The sequence below is a fragment of the Monodelphis domestica genome, chromosome 4, assembly GCF_027887165.1.
Source record: "Monodelphis domestica isolate mMonDom1 chromosome 4, mMonDom1.pri, whole genome shotgun sequence".
Lineage (NCBI taxonomy): Eukaryota > Metazoa > Chordata > Mammalia > Didelphimorphia > Didelphidae > Monodelphis > Monodelphis domestica.
In genome coordinates, this window is record NC_077230.1 from 77,942,544 (window position 1) to 77,966,494 (window position 23,951).

The 23,951-nt window shown below is 36.5% G+C and overlaps 1 protein-coding gene and 1 long non-coding RNA gene across 6 annotated transcripts in view; one reads left to right on the top strand and one right to left on the bottom strand.

Moving 5' to 3' along the window:
• The window catches only part of LOC103093872 (uncharacterized), a 42,741-nt gene extending 29,514 nt beyond the window's left edge, over positions 1-13,227 (bottom strand). For 2 of the 5 annotated variants that reach the window (XR_008911115.1, XR_008911114.1), the window contains exons 1-4: positions 12,938-13,217; positions 12,067-12,157; positions 7,437-7,616; positions 2,238-2,459 (exon numbers count right to left, since the gene is read on the bottom strand). This is a non-coding gene — a long non-coding RNA (uncharacterized LOC103093872). Of the gene's footprint in view, positions 1-2,237; positions 2,460-7,436; positions 7,617-12,062; positions 12,158-12,937 lie in introns of all 5 variants that reach the window. The other 3 variants (XR_001629812.2, XR_008911113.1, XR_008911112.1) reach the window with 3 other exon arrangements.
• GAP43 (growth associated protein 43) overlaps positions 1-23,951 on the top strand; it is a 134,715-nt gene that overhangs the window by 43,041 nt on the left and 67,723 nt on the right. The gene's annotated exons all lie outside the window — the stretch shown is intronic.

Consider the following 23,951-nt stretch of genomic DNA (forward strand, 5'->3'; position numbering starts at 1 on the left):
GACTTTAAAGATTCTGCTATTTTACCAGGTGACAGAAAAACAATCGGATAGATAAACCAGATTAAAGGATCTCTCCCTCTTTACTTACTACTCTCCACCTCCCAATGCCCCTCCCCAATTTAATACTAATACAAAAGAGAGACTCTAATTGAAATTTTGGAGATTAGGGCTAGCCACTGAGGGTGAAAGTCTTGGACAGATTGATGAGACCCTTCAAATCACAGCAAACGTGGGCAATCCTAGTTAGTTGACCAGTACTGACCATCTGTGAGGTTTATTTTATTTTATTTTTACAGCTTGCTTCTCACCCATTGTCCTCACTTTTTGTTTCTCTCTCTGCCTCTGCCTCTGTCTCTGTCTCTCTCTGTCTCTGTCTGTCTGTCTGTCTGTCTGTCTCTGTCTCTCTCTCTGTCTGTCTCTCTGTCTCTTTGTCTCTGTCTCTCTCTGTCTCTCTCTGTCTCTCTGTCTCTCTCTCTGTCTCTTTGTCTCTGTCTCTCTCTGTCTCTCTCTGTCTCTCTGTCTCTCTCTCTGTCTCTCTGTCTCTCTCTCTGTCTCTCTTTCTCTCTCTCGCTCTGCCTCTCTCTCTCTCTCTCTCTCTCTGTCTCTCTCTCTCTCTCCCCCTCTCTCTCTGTCTCTGTCTCTGTCTCTCTGTCTCTCTCTGTCTCTCTGTCTCTCTGTCTCTGTCTCTCTGTCTCTCTCTGTCTCTCTCTCTGTCTCTCTCTCTCTCTCTCTCTCTCTCTCTCTCTCTCTCTCTCTCTCTCTCTCTCTCTCTCTCTCTCCTCTTTCAATCCTTTCCTGGCCTCTGGTCTGATCTTTCCTTGCATTTTGACTTTTGGCAGGCCCTTATTGCAGTTCGTCTCTTTCCCTTTCCAGCCTCCCTCATTTCTTCTCTGTTCAATCTGCTCTCTGCACTCTTTCCCCCTTTGTCTTTGTGTTTCCCAGCCCGCTGACCCTCCCTTCTTTCTTCCCTGGCAGCCTTCAGCCCTCTCCATTCAATCTGCCCAGGCCTGGCCTGCCTGAGGAAGCTGCTCTGGAGAAAGGGATAAAAGGGCGTGGCTCTTGCCTGAAAGCTTGCAGTCTCCTCTCATTTGAGCCTATAGCTGCTCCTGAAGCAGGAGATGAGAGGCTGCTCTCGCCCTGACAGGCAGAGAAAGCGGAGCTGCTCTCTAATTCCCATGACCCCTGGGAATTTTCTCCTTGCTTTTCTTGATCATTAGAGAGTTCTGTATGATTTTAATGAACCTCTGCAAACTCTTGTTTGAGAGATAATTGCTTCTTCCAGGGACACTGGGAACAAAAGCAAGGACCCAGGCCCTAAGGCTGTTCCTCAAAACAGCCCAGAAAGAAGGGTGCTGTGGTTCTCCCTCCCTCCTTCCCATGGTGCGTCCTCATTGACTGCCTGAAGCTGTCTGACTTCTGTGCTAGCAAGGTCACACAGCCATGTGGTAGCAAAGAGAAGGTGGGGAAGGAGGAAGAAAAAGGGTGGTCTGGAAGCCCCTTCTCTTTTCCTCCTACACCATGGCTGAGACAAATGCACTAGCAGTCCTAATACGTATTTTGTGCCTCTCTCTCCAGGATCTTAAAAAGAGGGAAGGGCAGAGGCCAGGTGGAGTCTCCGTTTGTCAGGGTGAACATGGGGTGATTATTTTAAGCATAAAGGAGAGAGGGGGTTGGCCGAGGAGAGGAAAAGTCCTTCTTTTGGGAAAACAACTCAACGTCCATTTTGAGGGAAATGATCATCGGGTCCTCCCGGGGTAAGCTAAGTCACCATGATTTATCATAGATTTAGAGCTCGAATTGAACCAGGGTTCACCACCACCTTTATGATCAGGCTGGGAAAATGGGATGCTGATCCTATGGGTGTGTTAGGGATTGAGAGTTGGTTGGAGACTCTAGATTAGATCTCTAACTTTTCCTTCCACCATAAAATGGCATTAGGGTACGATGGAAAAGAAGGAAGAAGTGAGAATGAAGGGGTAGCTTGAGTAGGGACAGGAGTCACTTAATAGAAGCTGAGGAACAAAGGAGTCTGAGACTGATTTGGGAATATTTGTGATAAAGATGGGAAGCTGATGGGAAGTTGGGGAATTTTTTCCTTCTCTGTTTTCTGACCCCCTTTTCTTCTCTAACTAGGTTGAAGTCAACCATGGTTAAAGTTATGGGCAGATTAGAATTATATTTCCCCAGAATTTTTTTTTTAAAGGAGGGTAGAGTAGTGTCCATCCCCTCCCTCTTACCCTGTCTCACAGATTGACAACTCAATTTTACTCCATTAGCCTCAAACATGATGTGAATTCTTTATGCATCATTGAATCATTTTGGGAAGGAAGGCTGAGGAAAAGAGTGTGCTGACTAATGAATAATATCCATAGCAGAGAACTGGGCATCCAAATCTTCTGCCAGAAACTGGTGGATTTTGTTGAAGAGTCTTTTTTTAATGCCAAAAGCATAATATATGACTGTAAAAATGCAAACGAAGAAAGAAACTGGATTAGTACTTACATTTGGAGAAAGAAGTATCAAAAAACTCTTCTATTGGGCAGCTAGGTAGTGAACTAAATAAGGAGCTGAGTTCAAAACTGACCTATAACTCCTGAGTAGTCTTGGACTAGTCACTTAATCTCTGTTGCTTCAGTTTCCTTCTCTGTAAAATGAGGATGATAATAGCACCTACCTACTAAGGTTACCGTGAGAGTCAAATAAGATAATAATTGTAAAGCATTTAGCACAGTGGGCATGTAGGGGGTACACTGCTTAGAGTGCTGGGTCTAAAGTCAGGAAGACTTGATTTCAAATCCAGCCTCAGATGTTTATTAACTGTGTGACCTTGAGCAAGTCACTTAACCCTGTTTGTGTCAATTTCCTCATCTGTAAAATGACTTGGGAAAGGAAATGGCAAATCATTCTAGTCCCTCTGCCAAGAAAAACCCAAATGAGGTCATGAAGAATCTGAAATGACACAGTAATTTAGCATAGTCCAAGTACATAGTAAATGCTATATAAATATTATTTATTTCCAACCCTAGGGGAATTATTTTTAGCTTGAGGAAGTGACAACTGCACATAGTAGGTATATTTTTCTAAGGTACCACTGGGGGCCTTTGTGCTAAGGACCTAGCATGCCTAGCCTTATTCCTTGCCATCCAAGTCTGCAGTGGCTAGAAGTACCTTTGAAATAATCTCTGAGACATGTTCAAAGGGATGCTCAGTTGCTCACAAGTTATGTTTATTTTGGTTGAGTGCTGAGGGCTGTACTCTTTTCATTTGCTTTTTCCTTCCCCATGAGAGCCCTACCCTGGAGATTTTAAGTTTTCCCTTTGCTCCTGCCAGCAGGGTCAATGTGATCCTGAAGCTCATCCTCTGGGTGTCTCTCACTGCCTTGTCCTCATCCAGACCTTGATATTGTTAGAAATTGTCCCTGGAGGCAGACGTGTTGAGTTAGAGAGTGTGATCTTCTGTCTGGTAACTTAACACCATTAACTTAGTGCCACAAAACCACTTTCTCACGTAAAGTGACTTCCTCAACTCGGATGGTTAAAAAAAAACCAAACCATTTAAAATCTCACAAGTGTCCTCCCAGATGCCTCTTGTTCCCCTCCTGGGGAAGCAGCTGGTACGGTGTTTTCTCACTTCATCTGGGGCTCAGAAAATCTTCCATGGCATTTTCCCTAAGACTATCCAGTGCTTTCATTTTGCCTTGATACCTTTTCTTCATGATACCTTCATACCTTTTTTCAAATTCGTTTTCATTCCGTGCTTTCTGGCCCTACATTTTAGAAGTACGGTATTTCTGGAGATGTCTGCTAGGTTTAGTTTTTCTTCTGGTAAAATGCAAAAAAAGAAAGATAAAAATCACCTTCTTTCCTCTAAGGAATGAATTTATTTCTCCACAGGAGGGAATTAGAATGATTAAGAGAGTTGAGGAAGACACTGTCTGGGAAGATTGGGTCCAACGAATTTCTCATGATGTGTTGGGGGAAGCATATTTGCTATTGGTTAGGTGGAGGCACTGATATCCATGTATTGTTACAAGAGAAGAGCGTCCACTGCCTTACACGCCTTTCCCCTGGAGAACTTATGGGACAAGGTGGACAAGAGCTGCATTGGATAAGAATTTCCTTTTCATCCAAAAGAAAGGGAGATTAGATAGTTACCTGCACCGTTGGTGGAAGTATGTTAACTGAGGAGCTCATTGATCCATTTAAAGGACCAAAATATGAATCATGGGCTCTCCTTAAATTAATCTTTGCAAAATTCTGGTTTTTCTAAAAATCACATTCACTTGCTTGAAAACCTTCTGGAATTCTGTAGTAACTGCAGGATTCATTCCAAAGTCTGGCAGTCCATGAGTTTAGTAATATGACTTCAACTTATCTTTCCAACTTTGCTTTCTCATGAAACAGGCACTTCATACTACAATAAATGAATCTGTTCACTGTTACAGGAACTTGCCTTGCCTATCTGTGGTCCTTGACTTTTACAGCAGCTCCTCCCTGGAAAGGTCCCCAGGATGTTCCTGATTATTTAATTCCTTTTCATCCTTTAAGGCTTAGCTCAAAACTTAACTCCTTTTAGAAGCTTTCTCTGGTTCACTCCCCCACCCCAGTCTTCCTTTTTCCTTCTCCTCAAATCCAGGATCAATTTATTATCTGTACTACTCAGTTGGATTTGTATTTTTGGTTCTTTTCATGGGCATGTTTCAGGGGATATAGTGGAAAATGGAGTGTGAATTACAGAATCATGGAATGATGGAGGTAGGCGAGATCTCAGTAGTCATCCAGTCAAAAATGTACCAAACGAATTTTCTTAATAATAAATAGCTCTGGAACAGTCAGCATGTTGATACCTTAAGTGAGAGATGCGTCAGACTATTCCAGTTTCGATAGTTATAAATTTTTAAGTCTTTCCTTATTGTCCCGAGCTCTATTTGCATAGGTTTGACTCCCGTCCCATCAAATGTCAGTTACAGAAAGACTAGGGAATAGCTCATGAAACCATTTATGCCAGCCAACAGCCAATAAGAGTTAGAGAATTTATAAAGATTAACCATACTGCACATAGAGTGAATGAGCATTCCCACTGGGAGCTCATTCAAAACTCAGTCTGTTAGTGAATAAACATTCATCAAGTACCTACTATGTGCCAGACACGGTGCCTAGCCTCCCCAAAAGGAGTTCTTGATCTTACTTGAGGAATTCTTGATAGTGTGATAATCTGGGAATAGGGACATTCTTTTTTTTTATTTCTATATTCCTCATGTTGAAAAAGAGGACATATTATACATACAAGAAAAAAAATCATGAAGGAAATGGAGTTAAAAATGATATGCTTCAATTTGCATTCAGACTCCCAACAGTTTCTTCTATGATAGTGGATAGCCTTTTTCATCATGAGTCCCTTGGGGTTATTTTTGATTCTGCATTGCTGATAATAGTTAATTCCTTCACAGTTGATCATCAAATCACAATATTTTTTGTTACTACATACAATATTCTCCTGGTTCTGCTCACTTACTTGGAATCAATTCATATAAGTCTTTCCAGGTTTTTCTGAAATCATCCTGTTCATCATTTCTTATGGCAAAATCATATTCCATTACAATCATATATCACAACTTGTTCAGCAATTCCTCAATTGATGGGCATTCCCTGAGTTTTCAACTCTTGCCACTACAAAAAGAGCTGCTATAAGTATTTTTTTATGTATAAATCTTTATCTTTTTCCTTGGATCTTTTTGGGAAGAATAATGTTTTTAAAATAAATTTAAAAATATATAGAATTACAAAGGATTCTCAAGTTTAGTTAGAATCCTTTGTAATTCTATAAATTTGTTTATTTATTATTTATTTTTTATTATATATATTACATGTAATATATATAATAAATTAGTTAATTAAAATTTATTATTGAGGTATTAGCTCCTCCACAGGTCAACTGGAAGCCAGAAAAACATGGATCTCTCCTCTCTCAAACTCTTGCCAAGTTCTTGCCTCACACTGGCACTGAAAATCAAGCAATCATTCTCCACCAATGAGCAAAGTCTTATATAAATGGTTTTGAGCTCCAGGTTACATTCTTTTAAAAAAATGAGTATGGGGGAAGAGCAACTGGGTGGCTTAGTGGATAGAGAGCTAGGCCTAGAGACAGGATATCCTAGATTCAAATCTGGCCTCAGATACTTCCCAGCTGAGTGACCCTGGGCAAGTCACTTGACCCCCATTGCCTAATTCTTACCATTCTTCTAAGTTGGAACCAATACACAGTATTGATTTTAAGACAGAAGGTAAAGGTTAAAAAAAAAAGATTGTAAGAATGTAGGAAGAAACAAAAAAAAAGTACAACAGTGATCATAGAGTCAGCATGGCTCCATCAGGAATTTTTTAACTGTGTTGCTACATTGATATAGCAGAAGAATGCCACAGTCCTGCGCACCTGAAATTCAAGGAAGCCTTTGACAAAATCTTTCAAGCTAGAGAAGGAACATGGTATACTAGACAAAATGCTTCATATGAGGAAGGAAGGGTCAGGCTTACAACCCTTTCTCAGATTTACTAACTGTGTTTTGTAGGATGTCTCTCAATCTCTATGGTGTTTCAGCCTCTGCATCTGCAGAATGATGAGAGTTGGACTTGATGGCTTCTTTGGACTTGTCTAGATCCAAATTTATAATCTCATAATCTTTGTGAATGAGATGCAGAGAGGTGGGCTAAAGATTAGTGCTTACATGAATCAGGAACTTGTTGGAAGACTGGATGCAAAGAGTAGTCATTACTAGGTATATATCAAGTTGGGAGGAGGTCTGCAGTGAAATGCTTCAGGGACTAGTTTTTGATCTGGAGCCATGTAAAATTTTCATCAATCATTTTGATAAAGATATACTCATGATTCCTTCCCTCCCTTGTGTCATCTGAAAATTTGGTAACACATTAGATAAGTGAGTCAGGATGCAAGGAACTCTTCAAAGGCTAGATCAACGGACCAGATCTAATTAGACAGAATTTAAGTAGGAGAAATGGAACTACATGAAGGTTTAAAAATCTACATGTGGTTGAAAATTAAACTTGAAAGTATATAATGAGGGAAATATGACTAGATGACAAAGGTTTATGGGATTTGTGAGTTATAAGCTCAGTATGAATAAATAGTGTGATATGGCAGTCAAAAAACCAGTTTGATATTAAATTAAAAGAGACATAATTATATAGTGGAAAAAGCATTGGACTTGAAGTCAGGAGAGATGAGCATAAAGTTCATTTCAACATAAATTTCATTATTTTAGTTAAATAATTTTTCTACTTTGAGTCTCAGTTTCTTCATCTGTACAATGGGAATAATAAAAGCTGTTATACTTACTTTTGGGGCTTATTTTGAGGAACAAATGAGACAATATATATAAAGTGTTTTGTAAACTTTAAAAGAACTCAGACTACTGGTACCATTGTGGAAATGAACAAGATGAAAGTCCAGTTATATTCTGCCATAGTCAGACCTCAACTTCAGTCTTATTTTCCATTCTGGACACTACATTTCAGTCAGGAAATTGAGAAGCAGGAGGATGGTCATGATGGAGAACAGGCTATGTGGGAGATCTCTTGATGCTACTGTAGATGTTTAGTCTAAAGAAAAGAAGATGGAATTATAATGATTATTTTTTCAAATATTAGAAGAGCTGTAATGAGAAGGAAAGGCCAAATAAGGGGAAGGGCACAAGCATTTATACAGCACCTACTGTGTCTCAGGAAGTGTGCTGTGTTCCCCCCCCCCCAAATATGTTCTTACTTCATCTTTACAACTAGCCTGTTATCTCCATTTTACAGTCTACATTTTACACTAAAGTAAATAGAGATTAAGAGTCTTGGCCAGGTTCACACAATTAATAAGTATCTGAGGTCAAATTTGAATTCAGGTCTTCCTGACTCAAGACCCAGCATTCTGTCCACTGAATCACTTAACTACAGGCTGGATGCATAGGAAGTAATATTACAGTTATCCTAATGTCCATGAGAAAAAAAATGCCATAGGAACTTAAACCTGACTGAGGAAAAACTAAGAGGCTCTCTCTATTCTGAATCACTCTTAGAAATTGGTTTAAGATGGTACCTAGAATGATTATGGGGATTTTCCCCCTGCCTAATCAGGTGCATTTTTGGTCTTTTGGGAGATGAGGCAGCTCCTAAATTGGGGGACCTTCTCGGGAACCATTTTACTCTGATCAGTATTCAGAGACAATTTCAAGAAAGGGCAGAGCCAAGTCAACATTTTTGCCATGCTCTCCCTATACCCTCCCTCTACCTCAGTTTTAAAAATGTGCCAAACCAAATTCTGCGTGCAAAAGCCAAAAAAAGCCACAGTGAGTCATTTTTTCCATCATAATTTTTTGAAGTTTTATTGATGTATTTTGTTTTTATATTACAAACATTTGCAAATTACCCATAATCTCTGATAGGTCTCTTGTAACAAAGTAAAATAAATAAGCAAAACAAACAGTACCTTGGAGACTTTATCTACAAGTACATCCAACATTCCACATCTGTAACAACTTCCATCTCTATTAAAACAATTAATAGAGATTTGTTTTTTTCTCCCTCTCATCCTAGATAAGGCAGGTAGATAGATGGAAAGCTGGGCCTGGAATCAGGAAGATGACTTCGAGTGTAGTCACAAATACTTATCATCTATATAGTCTCTCAATCTCCTTCTACCTGATTTTTCTCTACTGTAAAACAGAGATGATAATAGCACCTCACAGGGTCATTCTGAAGTTCAAATGAGATATTTCCAAAGTGCTTAGCACAGTGTCTACTATATAGCAAGCTTTTAATCAGTGGTTATTTCCTCCTTCCTTCCTTTCCTCTACCCTCCATCCCACTGGGGAAAAAAAAGGAAGAAAAGCTTTTTTTTTTTTTGGTAAAAAATATGCCTAATTAAGTAAAATAAATTATCCTATTATTTGTGTGTATATATGTATATATATGCACATACATATCCATACATCATTCTATGCTGTAAGGTTATCACATTTATGTCAGGAAGCAAATAGTAAGTTTCATTATTGATCTTTTGAAATAGAGGGTTGTCATTACAGTTATGATAATTCTTTCAGTTTTAAATGTTTATTTTTATTGTCCAATTGTTTCAGTCATGTCTGACTCTTTATGAACCTATAAGGGATTTTCTTGGCAAAGATGCTAGAGTGATTTGTCATTTTAAAGATAAGGAAACTGAGGCAAACAGGGTTAAATGACTTCCCCAGGGTCACATAGCTGAGACTGTATTTGAACTCAGAAAGAAGTATTCCCGACTTTAGCCCTGGCATTCTATCTACTTTGCTATTCTATCTGCTTTGTTACCTAGTTGCTATTGTTTATTCTTACAGGATTATTAAATAAATTTTATTCTAGTAATGCTCATTTAATTCTTCATCAATAAAATCCTCACAATTATTTATTTTAATAATATTGATATCATGGCACAAGATGTTTTTCTAGTTCTGCTTTACTTCCCTCAGAATCAGTTCATAAAAGTCTTTCTATGTCTCTTTGAAACCATCTATTTCCTTATTTCTTATAGCATAGTATTCAATTATATGAAAATATTATAATTTATTCAGTCATTCTCCCAAGATTAATGGGTATCTTTTTAGTTTCCATGGATCAAATAGGTGAGGAAAATATAGCTCTCTGAGGCTATTACTTTCCTAAATGGATATAGGAAATAAACAACTGAACTGGGATTCAAATTCTATTCTTCTGGCTCTAAATCTAGAGTTCTTTATACTCTACCTTACTGCTACCATACACACCACACTGCCTAAGAGGAAGATATTTTTTCCTCCTTTCAGGACTATTTATCTTAATACCCATGGAGTGTTTCTAGAAATGACCCAACGGTCAGAGGTAGATTTTGTTGAGGAGCTTTCTTGACCAAAAATTCAATCAGTGGCTGAAATTATCACTATTATCCTTTATTTCTGACCACCTCATTTCATCTTCACTTTTGCCTCTCTTTAAAAAAAAATTTTTTTAACCGTTCCTTTTTCTCTCTCCTCTACTTACCCATATTAACGGAAGCATAAAAGAAATATTAGATCACATAAGCACAATAAAGCAAAACAAATTCCCATATTGATCCTATCTGAAAATGTGATTCTTTTTTCTGAATGTTGTCCCATCATCTATATGTCATGTGATAGGCAGCATTTTTTTCTAATTTTTTTTCTGAATGGCAGTTGATCACTTAGTTGATCAGAGTTCTCACGTCTTTTAGAATTGTTCATTTTACAGTATTGATGCTAAAGAGCCAGCTGTTCCATTGGTTCTGTTAATTTCCTTCTGCATCAGTTCATATAAGTCTTTCCAATTATAGAACAAATTCATACATTTAGACAGCTAGGCTGTGTCTTAAATAACAACTTTCAATAAATGTCTCTTGGATCACTTTCCTCATTTAAAAAAGATTCAATAATGACAAATTAAACTTCTCTTCCCTACTTTCCCCCCGACTCTCTTTACCCTCTTCTGAGACTTGCTCTACTCACTTTTAGCATGAAATAGGAAAACTGATTTCTATGCAGTTCTCAGCAGAACAAGTGGGAAGCTTTATCCCTGAAAGAATCTTGGCAATGTAAATGAGTCACAGAATCACCTTGGTGATCAGTTCCTAATGCCATGGTTTGTTTTTAACTCTGTGATTTGAATTTTTTTTTCCTTTTTCCTTTTGAAGATGATTTTCCTTGCTAAATAAAGTAGCAGGGGCAGGGGACACAGCCCTTTCAAATTCTAACATTTAGGAAGTCAAAATCCTAAAAAATGAGGTTTAAAGACCTCATTTTTGGGGTGGGGTGAAGACAAGTAAAATTTGGCACTTGTTAACAAAAACAACTTCCTGGAAGGTGTTCCCAACCCCTCAAGTGATTTCAAATTATTCACCATGTATATAGAATGATACTGCTAAGATATAGCAAAATAGGTAGTAATAACTAATATTTGCATAGTAGCAATAGTAGAAGCAATAATAATAATAATAAACTAGATTACATAGTGCCTTGAAGTTTCAAATCACTTTACAAATATCTCACTTTTTTCTTTACAATACTACAAAAAAGGTAGGTATTCGTATTTTCTCCATTTTAAAGATGAAGATATTGTGACAAACAGCTTAAGTGATTTGCTAAGGGTCATAGAGCTTGTATATTTGAATCTGTGTTTGGACTCACATCTTCCTGACTCCAGATCTGGTGCTCTATCTATATAACCCTCTAGCACTTTCAAGTTTGCAAAGAAATGTATATATGTCACCTGCCATCCAGGGGACCATCTCCTCCTGTATAGGGCTCACACTCCGGAGTCCTGAAGAGTAGCTTTAGTCTTAAGTTAGACAGCCTGATCCCAAAGAGAAGTGATTGACAGGATTTTCTCATGCTTTTCTTGATCATCATGGCTCTGCCCCAGGATTCTGAGGAAGAACTCTTAAACAAAATTTAGGTGTTGTTCATGTCTAAAAAAGATTCCTAAAAAAAGATTAGCAGGGCCCTTCCTTCAAATACTGAGAGTTTTGATTTAAGTGAGAAAGTAACATTGTATGGTCTGAAAGATATAATTAAGAATAAATATTTTTGATGTTTTTATTATTTTATTTTGTTTTAATTTTTAGTTCTAAATTCTTTCTCCCCTCTCTGCTGAGAAAGCAAGAAAAATAAAACCCATTGTATATGTATATGTACATATGCATCTATATATAAATATGTAAAACAAATTCATACATTAACCATGTCCAAAAAATAAAGAAAAAGCAAGAAAGCTTTAATTTGCACTCCAGTCCATTTTCTCTCTGCTTGGAGGTAGATATCATGTTTTATCATGAATCCTTTGGAATTGTGGTTGATCATTGTGATATTTAGTTACCTTTTTGTGAAGATTATCTTAATAATATTTTTATTATTAGATAAATTGTTTTGCTTTTGCTCACTTCACTTTGCATCAGTACATACAGATCTTCTGAGGTATTTTTAAAACCCTCCCCTAATCATTTCTTACAGAATAATAGTACGCTATCATACTTACATACCATGCCTTGTACTATCCTTCCCAATTGATAGGCAGAGGAATTCAGATGTAGAATAACTTGGGAAATGGTTTAGCTAAAGGAGGGTAATCAGCTGTGGAGGATTTCAAGACAGTAGATGGAAAGAACAGAAAATAAAGACTTAAGCAAATGGAGGTTCTACTCTTCCCATTTTTATTCTTCAGTTGTGAGTAGTTTCTACTACCATTTGCTTTCCGCACTCAAAATTGCCACTAACTCAACTACTGATATTACTATAAGAAATCCCCAAAGGGTGCTGACTGGATCTCCTACAAAGTCATGCTCTTTAATCCTAACTGGGTCCTCATTGTGATGCAAAATGTATTAATCCTTTAGCTCTTTAACCATTCCTTAAAGTTTTTGTCAAAGCATTTTTTATCCAAGCCTCCTATGATATTTCTTTACCATACTCTATCCACAGATGACCTCACTTTCTATTGCACTTAATACTGACTTGAACTCTCTCTACTGCTCTACTTCATTACTTTTCATCTTCTCTTTCCGTACACTCATAGAAAATAAAATGGCTTCCCTTGTCAAGGGCCAACCCCTGTACTTTTTCATATTTTACATCTCATTCTTTGTCATTTCCTTGACCTCATTCCATTGGAGAGTCTTATCTCACAGTCCTCAATTCTTCTCTCTTTGACTCTTTCCCTTTACTTTACAATCATTCCAAATCTTTGTCCTTAAACAAAAGAAAACACCCCACACACATTTCCCTTTACTCTTTTACACTATTATTTTATGGCTTTCTTTCCCCTCACAGAAAGTTTCAAGAAAAATTGATCTATACTTTCTGTCCTCATCATCTTCAATCTCTTAACTTCATCTGACCCTGTGATCCACTCACCTCTCCTTCATATTCTTCTTTTATTTGACTTCTGAGACTTTACTCTCATCTGATTCTCCTCTTGCCTCTCTGCCTGATACATTTCAGTTCCCATTTTTGGCATCTCATCCTTTTTACACTCCTTAATCATAGACATCCCCCAAAGTTCTGAACTTGGCCATAAAAGAGCCTTGGCTCTTTCTCCACATTCTCCCTTGATGATATCATCCACATTCTATTTAAAATTCCATTCAAATCTCAGACTCTTACCAGAGTTCAAGTATATTATTTCTAACAATTAATCAATGAATAGGCAAGTCTTTATTGAGTATTTATTATATGTCATTTTCTAGGCACTGAGGTACATAGAATGAAACAATCCCTACTCAAAAGGTTCTATTACATTACAATGGAGGATCTTAATTCTACTCCTCTGCTCAATATTTATACATGAATGTTCCTCTGACACATCAAATTCAACATGCTCCAAATCAAACTCCTTCCCCCTTCCCAATCTTACCTTTCCTCCAAATTTTCCTTTTTTGTTCATGATATCAATATCCTTGACTCATATCCTTAGAATTATTTTTTATTCTTCCTTCTCCATCAACCTCCATATCTAATCAATTACCAACACAAATTCATTTTAAATCATCACTGTCTCTCCCACCTACATTTTCTTTCAATTCTTCCATAACTTCCCACCTTTCTTATTACAAGATTGATGGACTCTCAGTTTATCTTTTATCCTTACTTCAGTTGTCTAAGTCATTTTTTCTACCTAGTTCCCTATTCACAACACTTTTCTACTGTAACCCTAACCCTAAATTCGTGGTTACTCACTACCAGTAGAGTAAAATATAAATTCCTTATTCTGAAATTCAAGAACTTCCAGATGGTACCTTTAATTTTTAATCATTTATTTTCACTATGATATCATAGTATTCTTAATCTGAGCTCTTTGAGAGTCCATTTCTCTTTTGCAAAATGAGGAGGTTGGACTAGATGGCATTTAAGAGCATAACAGTGCTCTTGCATTATACTTATTTTCCCATATCTTATCTTTACAATAATTGTCAGCAAGTAGAATAATATTAATGCCTAAGTTAATGAGTCCCTTCTTGGAATTCAGGTGAGATTTTAAAAGGAACTTTTCTCCATTGTCAATTTGGAAAACATCAAGTTATGCACTTCCTTGGGTGGAAGGAGAATCAGACAGGGTTGACTTTGAGGTAAAGGAAATGAGAAAGGTTGGTTTTGACTGGAGACCCAAATTAACTGAATTTCTAGCTCCTTAATCATGTTGAACTTTGAGTACAGAGAAATGGTGTGATAGTATATAAAATAATCCTGTCAATGGTAAAGGAACTAATTATCCCCCTACTTTGTCTTTGCCATACACACTGGCAAAAGATCTCTAAGGTAGGAAAAAAAAAAGAATTGGGCCAAGAGAGGACTGTATTGCATTTAAGAGCATTTTCTTTTTTGCTTACCTCATTGAGAATAGATAGGTCACAGAAATTGATGAGTTGATGAACCAGATTCTTTCTCCCTATATGGGGAAACTAGTTCCTTAGAGGGCAGAAAAGGACTCCTCCTACAATCAACTCTCAGAATATGACATCTTTGCATGACCTGACACAGTTAAAAAAATAAGGGGACTTCATAGACACTTCCAAATGGAATATGCCTCTTGGATGGGCAGAGAAATCAAGGCATTATGGCAGTTCTCCTCAGCTTTGGGATATACTCCTCAAGAGAGAAGATGCTTCTCACTTGAGTTTAATTCATCCTTATCAGTTTCTAATTATTTTTTTATCTTAGTTCTCACCTATTTGTAACCATACAGACAGGTTGTATAAGATACCAGTTGCCTATGAGGATTCTTTTTTTTTCCCCCCAAGTAACAGTCAGGAAGAAAGAATAGTGGAGTGGCCTGAGAAATGAGAGTCTGCTCTCTCTTTCAGCACCTGGGTAGTCAGATTGTGACTAGTCCTCTCTTGAGCCCTAATGAAGAACATCTTATCTACCATCTTATCTACTAAGAAGTAAAATGTACACTTAAATGAATTATGTCTTTTTTGAAAGTTCAATGTATTCTGTACTCTTTTTCACATTAACTATTTTCTTGTGGAGGTGGGAAATAGGTCATCACAATTTTACCAATTAACAAAATGAGGCACAGAAAGGTTAAATAATCTTGTTGGGGTAACAGTAAATCAAAAGCAGAGGTGAGAACAAAGGGAGAGTTCCCTTGACCTTTCTTAGAACTATTTAAATTTTAAAGTATCAATTATTATAGTTTTAGAACTAAAATGGATTTCTCCAATCTCTATATTTGAAGATGAGAAAGTAGGTCCACAAAGAGGACAGAACTGAGACTCAAACTCAGTCCCTTTGACTCCAGATCCAGTACTTACAGATTTCTTCAGGGTTTTAATGTCTTTGCTGTTCCTGACTCTAAAAATATATTTTTTTTCTTTTTCTTTTACTCATTTGTCCAGCTTTACTTGCTGAATTCACACATTGTGTTATATCAGGCTCATACTTCAGAGAGGAACACTGAGATCTTTTGTGGTTCTCATATATATTCTTTGAGGTTCTGCTGCTACTTTCTCTGAGGATTAAGTACTCTTTTCTCCAAGGATCTCAGACATAGCTCAAAGTCAAGGGGATGCAAAATTTTAGTGTACCCCAAGTATTTTGATCTAGAACAGTCGGATCAGTGCTCAGCTGTTCTGAAATATTGCAAATCTCCTAGCTTTTGGCCCTGGTTTGGGTCTGGGCAACACAACTACAGGTTTGCCCTTTGTATATAGCTAGTTGGATGCCTCTTTGGGTTCAGAACAATAGAATTATAGATGAATACTTTATTCAAGGTCCCTGCAATGGTTACTCAATTGTAGGTGGTACCCAGGGTTTATGGACTGAATCTGCAATCTTGTTTCTGAGGAGGAAGTTTCAGGCTTATTCCTATTCCCTGCTTGGTATTATAGGTCTGGCCTTGCTATATCTGTGATCTTGTTCCTTGCCATAGTAGAGCCCCAGTCTCAGTTCATAGTTGAATCTTCAATCATGCTCCAGATATAGAATGACAGTGCTTCATGATCTTTTCTGTCCTTGCTCCTTTTCAAGCCTCAGAGTTGGAAGAGGGACTGTGTATAGAGATATAGGCATTAGTTCAGTCTTGAGCTGGAAGACAATCTGGATCTTCCTGGCTAGAACCTTCTCCAGGGCCCATTGGCTTCTAGCCCTCTCTTTATGCTTACCTAGACTGGAAAAATGGTCCACTGAAGTTTCTCATTGGATTTCCTTGGAAATCTCCCAAGTATCTTTATTCTTTCTGGTCTTCTTCCTTGATCTTTGTTGGAATAGTGAGAAAGAGCTGGGCTTTTTTGCTTCCTCTTTCACTGCCATTTTTTTAGACCTCTAGAATTCTTGGCATTTAAAAATAGCACCAGGTCATAGGATTTAGTGGTGGCTAGAGCTTTTTATATTCATTTTATCTTGGACATCTTGTCCCTGAATAAATCTATGCATATTACTGCTGGCATTGACTGATGCATACTCTCCTTCACCCATATAAAATATTTCCACCTTTATTTTTATCTGCCAAGAAAATTGTTCTATTTAACATGCAAAAGATTCTCCCACAGATACTTTGTTATAGTGAGAGATTCTTAAAAGTCAGTCACCAGTATCTTAAAAACAAAGGCCCATAGTTTAATCTCTTGCTTTGGGGGATTTGAAACAGTGAAATAAACTGGAATTCCTAAAGATTTTCTAGGTTCCTCTAGTATGCAACTGCCTTTTTGAGACCAGTCATCTATTGGATGATGGCTTTACAGCATGTCAGTTTCGAAGGGAACCTCAGAGCCCATCTAATCCAACTCATACCTGAAAAAACTATTAGAATGATTCTTAACTACAAACAACCAAGACCTAGCCTATTTTTAAAAAATCTTTCTCTGTATGGCTTAACAAGGAAAATGGAGATTGAAATGAATATATATGTATGCAGATTTGAGCTTCATGGTGGTAGTAATTGTGTCTTGTCTAAATTTTGCATCTCATACAATTTTCACTTGTTTATTTGGGTATATGTTTTGGGGTTTTGGTTTTGTAAGATTATTCCCTTACAAAAATGAATAACATGGAAATATGTTTTGTGTGATAACACATATATAACCCAGATTGACTTGTTTGCTCCAGGAGAGGAGAAGGAAGAAAGGAGGGAGATAATTTGGATCATATAACTTTAGAAAATTTATGTGGAAATTTGTTATTACATGTAATTGGTAAAAAGTAAAAATTTACCATTAAAAAAAGAAAAAAATAAAATTTGCATATTTTGTCACCTATTGCAGTGTCATGCATTCAGGCAATAATGAATAAATAGTATAAAATGAATGAATGAATACAAATATTGTTCACAGTGAATCCTTTGGAATACCTGGCTTTATCTTTAACTTGCTTTCAGTGAAATATTTTGTGTTCCTTGTGGGTTTGAAATGGGAAGTATGCTCTCCTTTTGCTACTATCAAGCTTGATTTTTGGAGGAAGTTAGATTTATGCCTAGTTACCCCTACTGAATCACTCAGCCACTATTTCAGATACCTTGTAGTTAAGCATAGGCTTTTCTGTAAGCTAAAATCAGCTCCTTGAAGAACCAGTTTCAGGGATGCAGAGCTCCTATGCTGGCATAATTCTCAGGGCTGTAGTGATTTTATCCTTAGTTTACCTCTTCCCATATCTCTTGCAAAGTCCAACTAAGCCAGGATGAGCATTAAATAAAACAAAGCATCCCCCCTTTCATGTAAACATACAAAGACAGTCCCTTTCCTTCTCTTTCTCCTCCCCTCCTTCCCATCTTTCTGCTTTCATTCTCCTTCCCCTCTCTTTTTAAAATGTAATATCAAATAACCAAAAATGTATTTCTTTTGTCTCCTTCAATTGAAAGATAATGAAAAAATTCTCATAACAATATATGCATTTGGAAATTCAAACATATGCATACACAAACACATATATGTACTCCTTTAGTGTTCAGTTGTCTGCAAACCTAAAAAAGTTTCTATTAATATTTTTGTATGTCTAGATATTTCCCCCTTTATTTGATTTCTTTAGAATCTAGATCTAGATACTGGTCAAAGGGGATCATTTATAATTTAACAACTTTTTTAATACATGTATCATCATTGTTCAAAACCTATTTCCATATTATTCATATTTGCAATAGAGTGATCTTTTAAAGACAAAAAACACCAATCATGTCCCCATTAAACCACGTGATCATTCATATGTTTTTCATTTGTGTTTCTACTCTCATAGTTCTTTCTCTAGAAGGGAATAGCACTCTTTCTCACCATTGAATAATTTAGCAACTTTTGAGACATATTCAATTAGCTTTCCAGAATATTTGAACCAATTATCTGTTCCTTAATGAATGTGGTTTCCCACAGCCCTCCAACATTTAAAAAGTTCTTTTTTTTCTGGTCAACACTGACAATTTGATGAGGATGGGGTTGAACCTCAGAGTTGCTTTATTTGTATTGCTCCAATTGTTATTTGGATCATTTTAATACGTCTATTATTATCTGGAATTTCTTCCTCTGATAAATGCCTAAACATATGATTTGCCCATTCATCAACTGAAAACACCCTTCCATTTCTTTCTAGGTTGCTTAGAACTAAATTTGAGGGAAAAAGTCCAGGAATGCTGTGACTTTCTCCCACTTCAAGCTCTCACATTTCCATTTCCTCCCTCTAGTTTATTGTGCTAGACACTGTACTATATGCTTTTACAAGTATTGTTTCATGTGATTTATAACATAATCATGGCCATCAAATAGGACATTTTGAAACAGGTGTTTGAAGTTTTTTGCCTATTCTTTAAGGCTTAGTTTTTAAGTTTCTTAAGGATTCCAGGAACAAGAGAAAAACAATAGGTATGAATAAAGTAAGAAGCTGAATGTCTTCCTCTTCATCAGTCATGCTTACTGATGAGAACGAATGTGCTTAAATATTATAGGGAAAATCAAATATCTGATAAAGAAATCCAGCTTGCTTATTTCTTTGTCTGCACCTTTGATTTCATGGGCTTACACTCAAGGTGTGGAAATTCTCCCCAAAGATGTAAATCTAGATCTAGATACTGGTGAAAGGGGATTATTTGATATTAAATCAGTAATCCTCTGTAATTTATAGTCTTAAGAGAACTTCCTGGGGACACCAAGATGTTGTTTTCTCTGGATCACAAAGCTTGTATGTATCTGAGGTAAGACTTGAATCCAGGCCATCCTGGCTCCAAGGGAGGCCAGATGTCCACCCATCTGAGGGAAAATGTAAACTTTACTTCATCATCTGTTCCTCTGCCAGAGGAAAGTTCAACCTATTTCAATTCTATGCAGATTACTTTCAATTAATGGAGTCCTCTTGGATCTCTTGTCTTGGATCTTGGGACTTCTGTAGCTCTTTGCCCTGATCTCTTGTCTTTATTCTCAGAGATCTACCAACAACATCCTCTCAGTTGCAGTACCACCTTACTAGATGTCCAGATCTCAGTAGGGACATTTATCAATTAATCAATTAACATTTATTTCTTAGGTATTTATCCTATGTCAGACACTGTGCTAGGGCATATAGGGATACAAAGACAAGAGTGAAGATAGCTTATACCCTCAAGAAGCTTACAGTTTAGTGGGGAGAGGCATCATGAACATATTTAGATATATACAAATATATATATCATATTGTTATATATTATATATTCTACATATAATAAAATTATATGTATACACATAATATAGAAATATATTCTATAAATATGCACATGTATATAAATATATATTTTATGAATATATGTGTGCATCTATTATTTATAATTTATATGTGTACATGTATATATGCACAATCGTATTGCATTTATTCTATCCATGTGTTTATTATATGCATGCACATATACAATATGTGCTCAGTGTGTGTATATATCAGTCACCTAGATGTTTTTTGTATACATATTATATAAATTTATTAATTTAAATATTTTATTTAAAATTATATATGATCATATCTAAAACACACATATAAAACTAAATACAAAAATTATACATAAGTAAAATTATATGTATATATAACATGTCTAAAATAAATATATTTATAAATTTAAAAAATGTATATAAAACACAGGTGATATGACTTTGGGAAAATCACTTAACTTCTATTTGCCTTAATTTCCTTAAATATAAGATGGATAGAAGATAGAGTTTGCCTCCTAGGACTGTGGGGATCAAATGAGATAATATTTGCAAAGTGCTTAGTGCAGCGCCTGTCATAGATTAGGCACCATGTAAATACTAGTTATTATTGTTATTGTTATTGTTATTATTATTATTATTTTTAAAACCCTTACTTTTCTGTTAGTAACAACTCTAAGACATAAGAGCGAGGGCTAGGCAAATGGAGTTAACTGACTTCCCCAGTTATACAGCTAGGAAGTGCCTGAGGTCTGTTTGGAAGCCAGGTAGGTCCTCCCATCTCCAGGACTGGCACTCTGTCCACTCTGTCACTTCACTGCCCCAAACTAACTATTATTATTATTATTGATGAAAACTAGGCACTCTGAGAGATGGAGTTGAGGAGTGGATTCAGGCATGGGGATAGCCAATGGGTTATTGGGGATAGCCCAGATGTGAGAAAGTGATCACAACTTTCAGATTTATTCACCCTAAAAGAGATTTTTTAAGACAAGTCAGCAAGTATTTATTAAGCACCTACTGCATGCCAGATATTATGCCAAGAGCTAAGGATATAATACAAATTAAAATTATCTCTTCCCTCAAGGAGCTCACTATATAATGAGGGAGACAATATACAAATATCTCTGTACAAAACACAAATAGAGGATAAATTGTAGGTAATTATTCAAAATAAGGTATAATTAAGTATTTAAAATGATCTTGCTTCTGGATATTTCTGTCCCAGGTACCTGAGTACCAGCATGAATTTTTTTCTTCCCTGCCATTTGAGACTTCAGAATTTTCTATATCATGCTGTACTCCTCTTCTATGAACTTAGTTTTTGTATATTTTCTTACCTAAATTTCTATATAACTGGTTTACTTTGTAATGTTTTAGTTTGTTTCTATTTAATGCTATATTTTCCATATATTCTATGCATTTAGAAACATTATTCTGAGAACCTGTCCATAAGCTTCATCACATTTCCAAAGAAGGGGATTCATGACCCCAAAAAGTTAAGTCAGGCAGTATAACTCTCCTTATTGTCTGGACAACCAATGAGGAATACTTAGACCCCATCAAATATGAGACTACCTTTTTTTGAGCCCTTTTCCTTCAAAGTCACTGTTCTCTCTCCTTTATTGTCTTTCTTGGTCCCCTTTTTCCTTGATCTTTGGGATCTTTCTCAAAATCAGTCTAATCACCACTCTTGTCTTAGCACACAAATCTAGTTTTTCTGTATCACAGAACATAATGGGGATACCCTAATGGCAGGGAAATAAATACAAGAAGGTAGATTAGGTGGTGGGTTAGTCATGCATTAAAGTTATCTTTTCTTTATTAGGATATATCTTCTTCTCCAATGAGCCTTGTACAGATGCTCACTTTTTATCTAAATATAGTAGCTTTTTTCTTGTTCTTTAAAAAATTTAACATTTTTCAATTAACAATTTTTTTTCTCCTCTCACCTTTCCCCTCGTCCTCAAATAGGAGGAAAACAAAGCTTTTAACAAATATTTATTTTCATTCAAAACACACTCCCACATTGGACCTGTCCCAAAATGTTTATCTCATTCTGCATAGTTAAACTATCCCCTCTGTCAGAGGTTGAGTAACATTCTTCATTATCTATGCTTGATTTTTTAAAGAGAAAATGAGGCTTTAAAATTAGGGTTCTCTCATGACCTTCTCAATGACTATGATGCCTCTTTGAGATCAAATAATGGTGCTTTTCCCACACACACAATTGTTCCACAGTCTTATCTACTTTCACTTATGCAAGGCAATTGGCTCACAAAGTATTTTTCCCTTTCTTTAGCACTAAATATCTTTCAATAGAAGGTGGTGAGGTTGCACAACGGATAGAGCACCTTGCTTGGAGTCAAGAAAACCCATCTTGCCGAGTCCAAATCCAACCTCAGACACTTACTAGCTGTGTTGCCCTGGACAAATCATTTAACCCTGTTTGCCTCAGTTTCCTCATCTATAAAATGAACTGGCATAGGAAATAGCAAACTGTTCCAGTATCTTTTTCAAAAAATCCTAAATGGGTCATGAAGAGTCCAACAGACCTGTAACAACTAAAAAACAATAACCTTTCTCTGTTATCAGTATTTCCATTACCACTCACCACCATTCTTCATTTGAGATCCATTAAAATAAATTTAGAGTAAGTTACAGCCTCTTGGCTCCATGCTCAGTTCACAACTGTTAATTTAACAGGGTTATGCTTCTATCTTCTAGTTGAAGACATCCTCCCAGGGACAGCTGCTCCGGTGCCCCCAGATTGGGCTGTGTAAATCACAGTAGGGAATGGCAAGAACAGCAGGATTTCTGGGAAGGTAGTTGTGAATCAGAGAATAAGACAGTGGGACTGGTGAGAGGGTGGGGAATAGGCAGACATAGGGAAGGGAAGGCTTCTTCTCCATCCATCCATCCATCCATCCATCCATCCATTCATTCACTCATTCATTCATTCATTCTTCATATTGATAAGAGAATACTTACAGGAAGCCTGGGTATTCATATTATATTTAATATGAAACCAAGATTCTTACTTTGATCAATTTGCTCACTTCTTAATATCATCATCTAGGCTGTATATATCAGCAAGCTTCAGAACTTTAACCTTGACACAGCAATAGAAAGGTATCAATGGTACAACAAAAGACAAAAGACCCGAATTAGAATTTTTGTCCTTTTGGGTATGATAGTTGTCGTGACATGAGGCATATTCACTAACTTCCCTGAGCATCACCTTCCTTGCCTATGAAACAAAAGCATTTGACTAGAATAAAGACCCATCACAGAAGTTCACAGATGCCCGGTATAGCCATATAGAGATTTTATCAGGTCTGTAACTTAAATTTTAAAAATATACTTTTCTTTTTGCTAATCTCTAAATGAAATTTGGCATTTCATTTAATTAATTAAAAAACATGCATATGATTGATACAGCATGTTACTAAGTGTCCATGACTCATAAAATTAACCTTTTTTATGAGAAACCTTGGAATAGAAGATCTTGGGCATCCCTTCCATTTCTGCCATTTTGTGGCATATGTTTACTTTGATCTAGAGGCCTGTTTTGTAAGTTAGCAGGACGTGGAACAGTGTAGACAGAATGTGAATAAGTATTTGTCTTTGATGGTCTACACTGTCTTTCTCATTTAACAAATCAATACTTGGAATAAGGTTACATTCCATCTGGGGGTTAGAGGAAGGCTAAGCAATTCCAAAAATCTATCCAGTTGTTACCTTAAGGGAATTTCTTCCATTTTCTTTCCTTCCCCTGATCCTACACCATCTACATAAATATATTGCATTATCTATTGTTAGCCTTCCAATTAATTCACAGGATTGCTAGTAGAGGTCACTGGGGAGAAAATTGAGATTAACAAAAGTCTCCTCTGACTCAAAAAGGCTTTGAACAAAACCTTAGAGGTGAATAGCTATGGGATTGATCTTTGATATTTGAATGTATTGATTTTTGTTTGGTGCAGGCATTTTAAAAAATGTGACCTAAGGTGATCCTCTCATTTCCATCTACAATGAGGGATCAAAATGGCAGATTCTATGTTGGACAGCAGTCACATCCAAGCCAATGCATTCATTTTTATCTCAAAAGGGAATATACCAGATGGAAAATTGTATTTTCTTTAAAAATTTAATATTATTTTGTTGATTTCTTTTATCTCTTACATTATATTAGTTTCGAAATATATTCCTTCCCACTCACTTACTCAGAGAGTTATGCTTTGTAACAAAGATTTAAAACAAGAACACAAGACAAGGAA